The sequence below is a fragment of the Thalassophryne amazonica genome, chromosome 9 (genome assembly GCF_902500255.1).
Source record: "Thalassophryne amazonica chromosome 9, fThaAma1.1, whole genome shotgun sequence".
NCBI lineage: Eukaryota > Metazoa > Chordata > Actinopteri > Batrachoidiformes > Batrachoididae > Thalassophryne > Thalassophryne amazonica.
This window is the reverse complement of record NC_047111.1, coordinates 1116975-1130704: the sequence shown is the minus strand read 5'-3', so window position 1 is coordinate 1130704 and position 13730 is coordinate 1116975. Positions and strand designations below refer to the sequence as shown.

The 13730-nt window shown below is 46.5% G+C and overlaps 1 pseudogene; it reads left to right on the top strand.

Annotated features, from left to right (window-relative positions):
* Nucleotides 1-7595: 7595 nt before the first annotated feature.
* LOC117517134 lies at nucleotides 7596-10690 on the top strand (annotated as a pseudogene).
* The last annotated feature ends 3040 nt before the right edge of the window (nucleotides 10691-13730 follow it).

Here is a 13730-nt window from a genome sequence, read left to right as displayed (position 1 = left end):
GTGAATGACGTATTACGTGAATACCTCAGTAGGTGTGTTTTTGTTAATCTTGATGATATATTAATTTATTCCCCGAACCTAGAAACGCATGTCCAACAGGTATGATCCGTCTTATCGACCTTGTTACAGAATAATCTCTACGTCAAGGCAGAGAAATGTGAATTCCATTGTTCCACTGTGTCTTTCCTCGGTTTTGTGATTTCAGAAGGGCTCATACAGATGGACCCAGCGAAAGTTGCCGCAGTTCGCGATTGGTCGGTTCCAAAAGATCGCAAAGATGTTCAACGGTTTTTGGCCTTTGCTAACTTTTATCGTAAGTTCATTCGAAATTTCAGTACTATCGCAGCTCCGCTACATAACGTCACCTCCTGGCTTCGTCCATTTGTATGGACTCCGGAGTGCGACGGGGCATTCCGGAACCTAAAGAATCATTTCACAACGGCCCCCGTGTTACTCCTCCCTGACCCCACCCGGCAGTTCGTGGTTGAGGTCGATGCCTCTGATGCTGGCATCGGAGCAGTGTTTTCTCAAACAGGGCCCCGAGATAACAGGTAATGCGCCTTCTTGTCAAAGAAACTCACTGCCGCAGAGCGCAACTACGGCATCGACGATCGCGAACTGCTGGCGGTTAAAGTAGCTTTGGAGGAGTGGCGGCACTGGTTGGAGGGGCACAGTTGCCTTTTTTAGTCTGGACAGATCATAAGAATCTGGCATATCTCCGCTCCGCTAAACTTCTAAATGTGCGCCAGGCTAGGTGGGCCATCTTTTTCAGCCATTTCAATTTTGTTTTATCATACCGTCCAGGATCTAAAAATGGCAAGCCCAACGCGCTCTCCTGCTTGGACAATTCCGTCACCTCAACTTCTATTCCCGAGCCGATTCTGCCTGGCAAATGTTTTGTGTCTGCACTGACTTGGAGCATCGAAGCTAAGGTTATGTCTGTCCTTGGCAATACTCCTGTCCCCCCTGAGTGTCCTATCGTCAAGTTGTTTGTTCCAGCCTCACTAAGGGGGGAAGTCATTCAGTGGGGGCATGATAGCCGTTTTTTGTGTCACCTGAGTGCTATGAGAACAAGGTATTTGCTTTCATAGTGGTTCTGGTGGCCAAAGATGTTAGCCAACATCAAGGAGTATGTTAATGCATGTTCTGTTTGTGCCATGCACAAAACCTCAACACGTCCACCTGCAGGTGCTCTGTTACCTTTGTCAGTTCCGGTTAAGCCTTGGACTCATATTTCCGTGGACTTTGTAACTGGGTTACCACCCTCTAAGGGCCACACTGTAATCATGACAGTTGTTGATCGGTTATCTAAAATGGTTCACTTCGTACCACTGCCTAAACTTCCGTCAGCCAAGGAAACGGCAGAGGTCTTGTTACAGTATGTGTTCAAGTTGCATGGGTTGCCTCAAGATATAGTTTCAGACCGGGGCCCTCTGTGTCCCATTTCTGGAGGGAATTCTGTCAGCTCCTCGGGGTCACGTCAAGTCTCACTTCTGGTTATCACCCCCAGGCCAATGGTCAGGCAGAACGCCTTAATCAGGAGTTGGAGAAGGGCCTGCGGATCTTGTTGTCTCAATTTCCCGCCTCCTGGTCCACCCAGTTGCCTTGGATCAAACTTGCTCACAACTGTTTGCCAACGGCCTCCTCCAGCTTCTCTCCATTTCATTTCGTGTCATCTGCTACTATGGGGTGTTCCTCGCAAGATGGCTCCCAGGTTCGTTGGTCCCTTTTTGATAGCTAAGGTCATTAATCCTGTCTCTGTTCGTCTGTCTCTTCCCCGGTCTATGAAGGTCCGTCCCACGTTTCACGTCAGCCAGCTTAAACCGGTTTGATTCAGTCTGCTGTGTCCACCGGCCATTCCCCCGCCGTCCGCCCAGTTTGTGGGTGGCGGTCCCGTCTTCTCTGTGTGTTGCCTTCTGGGTTCCCAGCGGCGGGGTCATGGTCTGCAGTATTTGGTGGACTGGGAGGGTTATGGCCCCGAGCAGCAGTCTTGGATTTCCCTCCCGCTTTGTTTTGGATCCCGGTCTTGTTTACGCCTTTCATGCTTCTCACCCTTCTGCCCCGGGGCCGTCAAGGGTCGGCCCTTGGGGGGGGGAGGGTACTGTCAGGGTCATGGGGGTGGTTTTGGTGCTTGCTTTGTCTCCTTTTCTGCTTGGGTTTACTCTGTCCTGTTGTCTCTTGTCTTTGTCTCTCGGTTCTTGGTGGTGGGCGTCTCCGTCTGTCTGGTCACGCCCCGGTTCTGGGTGTTTCCCTACACACCTGTTCTGTGTTTCGATTAATCACTTGGGTGCTTTATAAGCTGCTCGGTTTGGATCTGTCCTTCGCCAGTTTGATGTGCCTAGTGCCTTCTTACCAGCTCTGTTCTAGTTTTCTTGCCTTGCTTATTGTGCCTCCTCGGTTTATGACTACTACCTGCTTGCCCTTTGACCATGCTTTTTGCCTGATGTTCTGGATTCTGTTGTTTTGTTTGAACTGCCTGTCCGTGTACCGACCTAAGCCTGTTCATTCAGTAAATGTTTTTCCTCCACAGAGCTGTGTACCTGCGTCGTGCATTTGCGTCCGGCCTGTCCTGCCTTTCCAGCCTGATAGTATCGTATCGTAAAGTGATCGCCGACCACTAGCCAGAATTTAGGTAAAGTTGAGGCCGCGACCTGCTCCGTTTACTAATAAAATGAATTAAAAGACTGAAAAGCATAGAACGATACGAGGTCTATTAGAAATTAGTGCCGCATGGCACAAAGCAATGCCGTGATGAAGCCTCACAGGACATGTTCTGGCATGTCCAGGCACATCCACAATTTCTTGGATAATCGCTCGATGGAAAAACCACCGACAGCTGTCTGAACGCCATCTCAAAGCCGTCCTGTGAGACCAAAACGGAGGTGGTTTTGTCTCGCTCCAGTAGCGAATCCATTGTGACGCGCGAAGCCTCCGCTCGGCTTTCCATGACAAAATCTCTTGTTAAAAGTGAAATCTGCCGGAAAATGGTTGATGTCCAGCTCTTGTGATAACCAGAGAAATGGCACACAATGGTCACAGATCCAGACAGCCATCCGTTTAGAAATGAAATGGTCCTTCAGCCTGTCGATGGTGGCTTCGGAGCGCGGCGCGCCCCACAGCCGCTTCAGGGGCCGTCCTTAAAGCGACAGTAACACTCCTTATTCTCTACCAAGCCTGTAACATTTTCACCGAAAGCCAGATAAATTTTTCGAATGGTTTCCAGCTGCCAGTCTGTAACAGTTTCTGAAGTTTCGGAAAAAAGCCCAAATCATTCCGCCATTTCCTGGCAATGAAACAACGACGAGGGGGCTGGATCACTCCTCACTCAAAGCCTGCTCACAGGCGAATGACACAACCGACAGGCGTGAAAAAACGCACGCATGCGCACGAAAGCTTGTCTGACGCAATCACACGTGATTCAAATCCATATGGTTTTTGAAAAAAATAATAACTTTTCTAATAGACCTCGTACTATGCCAGTATGCTAGCTATACGAAAGGGAAAATAAGTACATCTTAAGTCTGGACTTGAAAGTCTCCACAGAATCTGACTGTTTTATTGACGCAGGGAGATCATTCCACAGAACAGGGGCACGATAAGAGAAAGCTCTGTGACCCGCAGACTTCTTATTCACCCTAGCGACACAAAGTAGTCCTGCACCCTGAGAACGCAAAGTCCAGGCCAGTACATAAGGTTTAATTAGGTCAGCTATGTAGGGAGGTGCCAGTCCATGAACAATTTTATAGACTAGTAGCAGAACCTTAAAATCTGATCTCACTGGGACAGGAAGCCAGAATGGGTGTAATGTGGTCAAACTTTCTGCTTCATGTCAAAAGTCTGGCAGCAGCATTCTGAACCAGTTGGAGAGCCCTAATGTTAGACTGCGGTAAACCAGAAAATAAAACATTTCAGTAGTCCAATCAAGAAGAGACAAACGCATGGATCAGGGTCTCAGCATCAGCAGTAGAAAGGATGGGACGAATCATCACTATATTTCGCAAGTGGAAGAAAGCAGCCCTCATAATATTTCTAATGTGGAGGCCAAAGGACAACGTTGGATCAAAAATTACCCCAGGGTTCCTCACTTTGTCAGTGTGATGTATGACACACAAGCCTAGGCTAAGCGTTAACTGGTCAAATTGATGCCGATGTCTCACTGAACCAAGAACCATCATTTCAGTCTTATCAGAGTTTAAAAGTAGGAAGCTTCTAGACATCCAGCTTCTCACTGATGCAAGGCAATCTTCTAAGGATTTTATGTGAATGAGATTACCAGCAGTTATCGGCATGTATAACTGAGTATCATCTGCATAGCAGTGAAAGGTAATCCCAAAGCGCCGCAATATGTGCCCAAGGGGTGCTATATAAAGGGAGAAAAGCAGGGGGCCTAAGATGGACACCTGTGGAACCCCAAATTTCATGTCACTAAGGTTAGAGGTAGTGTTACTGAATAAAACACAGTGAGAACGACTGGTCAAGTATGACATCAACCATGCAAGGGCACTCCCAGTAACCTCAGTAATGGCACCCACCTTAATAGCAGGGTGTAGTGGCTGGGTTAAGGCATGCTGGAATATGTTTAACCTAATGTCTTCTGTTTTCTTCTCAAAGTAATTCAGGAAATCTTGTGCTGTAAAAGGAGTGCGAAGTACAGGTGGTTGTCCATGAATAAGTGTTGCCACCGTGTCAAACAAGAACTTTGAGTTATGCTTGTTTTTGTTGATCAAATCAGAGTAATAGGGCCACTTTGTAGCCAATAATGCATGCTTATAGTCTAAGATAGCATCACGCCACGCAAGGTGGAATACTCCTAATTATGAACTATGCCATTTCCGTTCTAGACCTCTAGCCTTATGCTTGAGGTTACGCACATAATCATTGAACCAAGGTGACTGTGTTTGGGAGGGGGGGGGGTTAACAAAGGTGGCACAATCATGTCGAGTGTAGTTTTGAGCACTGAGTTTAAACTATCCACAAGACTGTCTACTGATTGGGTATTTGCCAAATGTGAAGCTAAGACATCAGGCAGTCTCGCTTCGAGTTCAGTCTTAGTTGAGGAGTTGATGCATCGCCGTAGTGATAAATAAGGTTGTTGTTCCACAAAACATGGCAGCAAAACTGTAAACTTAGTGAGTGATCAGAGACGACTGATGTAAGAGGCATGATGTCAATATTCATGACAGCAAAACCACGTGCGAGAACCAAATCCAGGGTATTTCCACTAATGTGCGTCGAGTCCTCAATGCATTGCCGAAATCCTGATGCATCCACAATTTCCATAAATGATTTGGAGAAGGGATCAGAAGGCTTATTTATATGAACGTTAAAGTCACCAATGATCAGAATGTTATCTGCACTCATTGATAAGTTAGAGATGAACACACCAGATTTATCTAAGAATTCAGAATATGGGCCAGGAGGCCTATATACAGTGACAAAGTAATACGCCTGATTTTTATTCTTCTGACCTTGCAATGCATAATATCCTGAGCAAAGCAGAGAATCAGATGCTCAAACGAGTATATTTGTGAGCCCCCAAGAGTTAATAAGCTAAACCTAGATTTATAAATAAGAGCAACACCCCCGCCTTGCTTCGTATCACGAGAGACGTGACTAAATATATATGCTGGTGGGCAGGCCTCATTTAAGGGGAGGTCAGCTGTAGGTTTAAGCCAGGTTTCACATAACCCAATCATATCTAAGTGATGATCAATAATTAGATCATTAACCAACAATGATTTTGAGGATAGTGATCTTATGTTCATGAGACCCAGACTAAGGACCTCAGTGGGGTTGACAGTTGGACTGTTTGGGTTTAGGGATGGTTCCAGATTAGCATATATAAGATGCCTAGAAGTAGGTTTAGGTTTGAGACGTTCCACACGAGTTGGAGGTAGCAGACACGAAATCTTTGATATTGCTGGAACAACCATTGGGCCATCCTCAATTTCAACATCATCCAATGTAGTAACAGGTATTAAGTTTGCAAAGCATATCCCTCTATGATTTTTATGGACATGTCTACGGAAACAGGCCACAGTCTCAACTTGTTGAATTTCCCTCCCTGGCAGATAAACTGCACTATCACCATAGGGGATTTTCTGCACTAATTTCCCCACTAAGGTAATGGATTCCACACCCACATTTGTCCTAAGACTTGCAGAGTCTCTAATCACCTGCTCCGTGGCCTGCTGTAAATTTCTAACGTTACTCTCCCTGTAGAGCTCTATCTATGTTCGCAGACAAGATGGCGACGCCTTCTGTTATGTATGAACCTAGACATGTCGTACTACTACTTACCACCAGAGGGCAGACTGCCACTAGGGCATATAGGAACCCTGTATAGCCATGTAACCATAGCTACCAGTCAGGACAATAAAGGAAGTGAATGAACCAGCAGGAAGTTGTCCTCCGTGCTCTGTGTGTTGAGTAATAATGTTTACTTAGTTACACTAGAAGGGAGCAACATAATATAAATTGGCGACGAGTAGTGTATTTCAGAATACTTTTCATCGACTGGCTGTGAAAGTTTAGTCAGCTTTGTGCAAGTTTTGGACCGAAATGAACACCCGCGTTTTTGGATAGCTAATGTGCTAATCAACTATGAGCCAACCGTCATCTGACGACCCAAGTACAGCTAGTGCTACGTCAACGGATTCAAGGGCATCGAGTGCTTCAAGTTCATCTACAGCGTAAGTCATCCCAGGAACACGTATGATGGCTGGAATATATGGACATATGGACGTTTTCAATGAGTCTGGGGAGCAATGGGCAACGTATATTGAACGTTTTGAGCATTATGTGGTGGCTAATGACATTCACAAGGCTAAGAAAGTTTCAGTACTGTTCAGTGTGATAGGACCTAAAACATATGGACTGCTTCGTAGCTTAGGAGCTCCCGTGGCACCTGGTACAAAGACTTACAAACAGGTAGTGACTGTTCTTAAAGATCACACCGAAACCGCTTGTTATAGCCGAAAGGTTCAGGTTCCACAAGCGAAATCAGGGGGAAGGAGAAACGGTAGCACAGTATGTAGCAGTGCTCAAGAAGCTATCGGAGCACTGCGAGTTTGGGGCTTACCTAGAGGACGCTCTGAGAGACAGATTTGTATGCGGATTGAAATGCGAAGCTGTGCAGAAACGCCTTCTGACTGAGGAAAATCTCACGTTCAAGAAAGCAGTTGAACATGCAGTGTCAGCAGAGACAGCAGCACGCGATGTACAGCAGTTAAGCAATTCCCTGAAAGTGAATGCAGTGTTTTCGCAAGCTGGAAAATGCCGCTGCTGTGGGAAAGCAAATCATAGTGATGATGACTGCTGGTACAAAGACTGCGAATGTCACCAGTGCGGGAGGAAAGGCCACACGAAACGAATGTGCAGGAGTAAATCAAAAAGCAGTCATGAAAGAGAGCATAAAAAACAAAGAGGGAAAGCCGGAACAGAAAAGCCATCCACACAAACGCAGCGTGAAAGATAGGAAGAAAAAAATCTGTTACGTCGAGGCGAATGAAAGTGAAGCGACGAAATCAGACAGTGACATTGATTTATGACTGTATGCAGTGTCAGAGAAAGGGAAATATTCACACATATCAGTAATGCCAGAAGTCAATGGAAAGAAAATGGAGATGGAATTGGATACAGGGGCGACAGTGTCATTGATTCCTTGGGAACTGTACAAACGAAAGCTGCACAAATTCCCTCTGCAACCCACTGATATCATGCTCAAGACATACACAGGAGAGGCTTTGGCACCAGAAGGAGTCATTAAAGTGCAACTGGAATTGAACAAGCAACGTGCTGTCTTGCCACTGTACGTGGTGAAGGTGGAGGCTCCACCATTGTTTGGCAGGGAGTGGCTGAGAGCCATTAAACTGAATTGGAGAGACTTAAAGACTATACATGCAATTGAGCACAGACAGACAAACAACTTAGAGACTGTGTTAAAGAGACACTCTGCTGTTTTCTCCGATAAGTTAGGCACTATGAAGGGAGTGAAAGCCAGGCTCACTCTCAGACCAAACAGTGCCCTCAAATTCTGCCCACCACGCAACGCAATATGCTCTCCGACCACGAGTGGAGGCCGAGCTGAAACGCCTGACTGAGCTTGATGTCATCTCACCTGTGGTGCATAGTGACTGGGCTACGCCCATGGTGCCCATGAACAAAAAGGACGGCACCGTGAGACTCTGTGGGGATTTCAAAGTCACCCTCAACCCAGCTCTGTGCATCGACAAGTACCCAATCCCCCGTATTGAAGACTTGTTCGCTTCTCTCGCTGGAGGTCAACACTTCAGTAAGCTGGATCTGTCCAATGCGTATCTACAGATGGAAGTAGAAGAGAGCTCCAAGAAGCTGCTGACCGTCTCAACACAGAAAGGACTTTTCTGCTTCAACCACTTACCGTTTGGTGTAGCATCATCGCCCGCCTTGTTCTAGAAGGCAATGGACCAGGTGCTGCCCGGACTGCCACACAATCACTGCTACCTGGACGACATACTTGTCACTGGTCCTGACGAACAGACACACCTGAAAACCCTGGATGCAGTACTCAGCAGGCTAGAGGAATACGGCCTGCACCTCAAGCAAGAGAAATGTCTCTGCTGGGCTTCACAAGTCACCGGAGAAGGTACGCGCCATCATGGAAGCACCAGCACCAGGCGATGTAAGTCAACTTCAATCTTTCCTATGAATGCTTAACTATTATGGACGCTTCATCCCTGACCTGGCCACTGTGCTAAAGCTGTTGAACGAACTGCTGAACAAAGAAAAGAAATGGCAGTGGACATCAGCCTGTGCATCAGCATTCCAGAAAGCTAAGGCACTCCTGGTATCACAAGAGGTGCTCACACACTACAACCCTGAGCTGCCTCTCCGCCTCGCTTGCGAAGCTTCACCCTATGGGGTCGGAGCTGTTCTATCTCATGTCATGCCGGATGGCGATGAAAAACCCATCGCCTATGCATCCAGAACTCTCAGCAAAGCAGAACAAAATTATGCTCAGATTGAGAGGGAGGCGTTAGCGGTAGTCTTTGGAGTACGCAAGTTCCACCAGTACCTGTATGGCAATACCTTTACTCTACTCACTGACCATCGCCCGCTTACAACCATCCTCAGTCCAGTGAAAAGCACACCATCCATGGCTGCAGCTCGCATGCAACGCTGGGCGCTCCTGCTCTCTATTACACCATCGAGTACAGGAAAGGGGCCCTACATGCCAACGCTGATGGACTTTCAAGGTTACCGCTTCCTCATGCCCCCAGTGAGAAACAAGGTGCAGTGGAGGTGTTCTACACATCACAGTTGGACACATTGCCAGTCAGCAACGCCGAGATCAAGCGTCACACCATGTCTGACTCCACCCTGTTCTGCGTCATGGAATTGTTCACAACTGGCCATTTTCCAGCTGCAAAGGACGCAGGTAACGAGCTGTCTCCCTATCTCCAGCGCCGCCATGATCTCACTGTGCACGGATGCCTCATGTGGGGTTTGAGAGTGATTGTGCCCCCCAAACTACGCCCCCGGGTGCTGAAAGAGCTACACTCAGCACACCCAGGTGTAGTAAGGATGAAGAGCTTAGCTCGCAGCTACATGTGGTGGCCAGACATCGACTCCCAGATCGAGCACCAAGCAAAGTCATGCCACTCATGTCAGCGTGTGCAGAAAGACCCTGGCCTAGCACCCTTACACCCGTGGATGTGGCCATCCAGTCCCTGGGAACGGATACATGTGGACTTTGCCGGTCCATTCGAAGGGCACATGTAACCTGGTCATGATGGACGCACACTCCAAATGGCCCGAGGTACACATCATGGATAGCACCACATCCAGCAAGACCATCCAAGTGCTTAGGGGACTTTTTAGTCGCTATGGCATTCCACACAGTCTTGTGAGCGACAACGGCTCTCAGTTCTGCTTTGAGGAATTCAGCACATTTCTGAAAGCCAATGGAGTCAAACACATTCGCTCAGCACCGTACCACCCTGCCTCCAATGGCTTGGCAGAGCGATTTGTGCAAACCTTCAAGCACGCTCTGAAATCTTCCAGAGGAACTACACCAGTGCAACAGCATCTGGATACGTTCCTCCTGACCTACCGCAACACCCCTCATGCAACAACCAAGGAAAGCCCTGCAATGCTGTTCATCGGACGCAAGTTGCGTTCTCGATTGGATTTCTTGAAACCAAGTGTGGCTGGAGCAGTGCACCAGTCACAAGAGGCTCAACAGCAACAACGCCAGCTACACTCTAAACAGAGACAGTTTGAAGTTGGTGTGCCAGTGCTCGTCCGTGATTATAGGAGGGGGGAGGATAAGTGGACGAAAGCTGTGGTGATCGAGAAGACCGGACCAGTGTCCTACAATGTAAATGTGGGAACACAAGGGGTCTGGAAGAGTCATGTGGACCAGATGCTGACTCGGCTCGAGTCAGACCCACCTGAGACTGCAGTGAGTCTTCCTGTGAGTTCTCCATTGTCACTACCTCAAACGACCACACCTGGTACCACACTTGACCCAAATACACCTCAACAGAAGGAGGCTACTGATGCAGTTCCACACACACACCACATGCACCACTCAAAACAGCCAAGACACCACACACACTACCCAAAGCACCCAAGACACCACAGTCCACAGAAATGGCACACACAGAATGTACAGAGACAACAGGGACTGTACGACGATATCCTGTGAGGATCACACGTCCGCCAGTACGTTACAGGGATCAGTGAACGTTTAAAAAAAAAAAAAAGAAAGAGTTGAAGAATGTTAAGAATGCTTGCCTTTGCAGAATGTTGTTCAATGGTTGAGTTTTGAAACTTTGAAATTTTTTTTTATAAGCCGTAACATAACTCCCCTATTTTTTTGTTAATGTTATTGAGAAGTAAAGAAAGAAATAATCTCAGGTAGTTTATATAGAGTTTATGTATTTTATATAGACTCATGTAGTTGAAAGGGGATATAATGTCTTTAGTTGTTTCAGAAGAAATGTTTTTATTTGTTATTGACAACAAATCTTAGAGGGGAGGAGATATGTTATGTATGACCCTAGAGATGTCCTACTACTACTTACCACCAGAGGGCAGACTGCCACTAGGGCATATAGGAACCCTGAATGTAACCATAGCTACCAATCAGGACAATAAAGGAAGTGAATGAACCAGCAGGAAGTTGTCCTCCATGCTCTGTGTGTCGAGTAATAATGTTTACTTAGTTACACTAGAAGGGAGCAACATAATACCTTCCCCAGTAGGGTGGAGGCTGTCCGGCATCAGCAAGCCACGGCGGCCCCAGAACGAAGGCCAGTTATCAATAAAGCTAAAGCCTTGTTGTCTACAAAATTTCGCCAGCTACCTATAAGTCCCTTCGGCTACTCCCTTGTTTGCACTCGGGGTCGCCACAGCAAATCCAAGGTGGATCTGCATGTTGAATTGGCACAAGTTTTACACTGGATGCCCTTCCTGACACAACTCCACACTACATGGAGAAATGTGGCAGGGGTGGGATTTGAACCCGGAGCCTTCTGAACTGAAACCAAGCTGCTAAATGCCTCATCATTACCCCAGGAAGGGAGGGGACCAGAGACTATTAATCAATGCCGATACATCTTTCTGGCAAGGTCACAGGTCCTCTCCATGTCCATTTTTCTGACCTCTGAGTGCTTCATCCTGACATCGTTGGTGCAGCACCAACACCCTAAGATGGGAGGCAGTGTAGGGAGCGCAGGCCCCAGGAATACATTTAACGTCTGCCAGTGTCTGTAACCTGACCTTGCAGGTGATAGAATCCCCTATCACTAAAGTCCGGCGTATTGGCCTGGAGACAGGAGTGGAAGTAACTCGTGGGCTCAGAGAATTCACATCAGGCAAATCCAAGGGGGAGAACCGATTCACAGTTCGCAGTGGCGAGTGTGATCGGGGTACCACAACCGGGCACCAAGCCCTACGGGGCTTCCTCCTCCTGGGCACAGTCTGAAAGCTGTCCTCCACAGCCGGTGTTTCTAGGCTGATGCTAATGAACACGCTAGCTGGCCCAACACTGACCTCATCTGGAGTGCCCGCAACATCTGATTCCATTGTGCTAAGAAGCTGTTCTAACTTACGGACACGGCTCTCTGAAAGAGCCACCCTATCTTCCAACATCACGCAGGATTTACAGATGGTGTAAAGTAGTGTACTTTGTGCACTAGGAAATTCAAGAGTACTGCCAAGCAAGCACGAGCTAACCAATAATGAATAAGCTAACAACTCCTAAGGCTCACACAGGATTCACACAGAAGTAAATAAATGAGTTAAAATCCCTGCAGTTACACTGAAAAAGTAGCAGAAGAGAGTAAACCACTCCTAAGATTAACACAAGAGCAAAGTACTAAACTAAAATTCACAACAGTTACACTAAAAAAAACTAACAGAAGTATTTATGAAACGGTGGGGGGCAAACTAGCTAACACAAGGTAACCGCTAGCGAAAATGCTAACCACTCCTAAGATTTACACAGGAGTAAAATAATGACCTAAAATCCACAGCAGTTACACTGACAAACTAACAGAAGTATTAAGCAGGTAAAAAAAAAAAAAAAAAAAAAATCATTCATACATACATTGCCTTTCTGCACTTTTTGAGAGCCTTAATGTTTTCAATCTCTTAACGGTTCTGTTACTGATGGCGGGTAAATTCAGGTATTTTTCAGTTGTCCTTTTGACTGAATAGTTGCCACATTGTGCCTGAAAGGTTTTTGTATGTTTTCAGAATGAAGTAAAAATATGTTTTTGTCTAAATTAATGTGATTTTATGTAGCCAGCCCAGTAGCACATAACTAAATCGAAAAATTTACAGCCAATCCATGTGATCCAGCTTCTGCTGTCCTCCTATCGCTGCTCTGTGGAGTCTGTGCTGAGCTGCAGCATCTCACTGTGGTTCTCCAGCTGCACTGCAGTAGAGAGGAAGCAGCTTCAGCGGGTCATTAACACCGCCCAGAGACTGAGGCTGCATCTCCCATCTCTGAAGGAGATTCACCATACCCGCTGTCTTATTAGAGCCCGCAGCATTGTCAGGGACTCCTCACACCCCGGTCACTATCTATTTGAACTCTTACCTTCTGGGAGACATTTTAGAACAATAAGGAGTAAAAGAAACATTGAAAAACAGCTTCTTTCCAAGAGCTGTTGTTGCCCTGAACGCCTCAACCCCACTGTAATAGTCTTTTTATAACTTCACGTTTTTATGTCTTTTTATAACTTTTATATGCATTATGCATTGTTTGTTGCACTGTTTTTTCTCGGAGCTGCTTTTGAATTTCGTTGAGCCCTTCAGGAACAATAACAAATAATGATCGGTATCGGTAATTGGCACTCACGGCTGATCGGTATCAGAATCTGCAAGCATAAAACCTGATTGGAGCATCCATAAGGGTCCCTTCACACATAGTGCGAAGTTTGGTTGAACTGCGCATGAAGCAGGAATCGTGTGCAAAATGTGTAGAATCGTACCTGCCTCGAACGCCTCGTACACCTGTTGCTACAACTGCAACCCCAATTCCAATGAAGTTTGGGTGTTATGTGAAATGTAAATAAAAACAGAATACAATGATTTGCAAATCCTCTTCAACCTATATTCAATTGAATACACCACAAAGACAAGATATTTAATGTTCAAACTGACAGACTTTTTTGTTTTTTTTGCAAATATTTGCTCATTTTGAAATGGATGCCTGCAACACATTTCAAAAAAGCTGG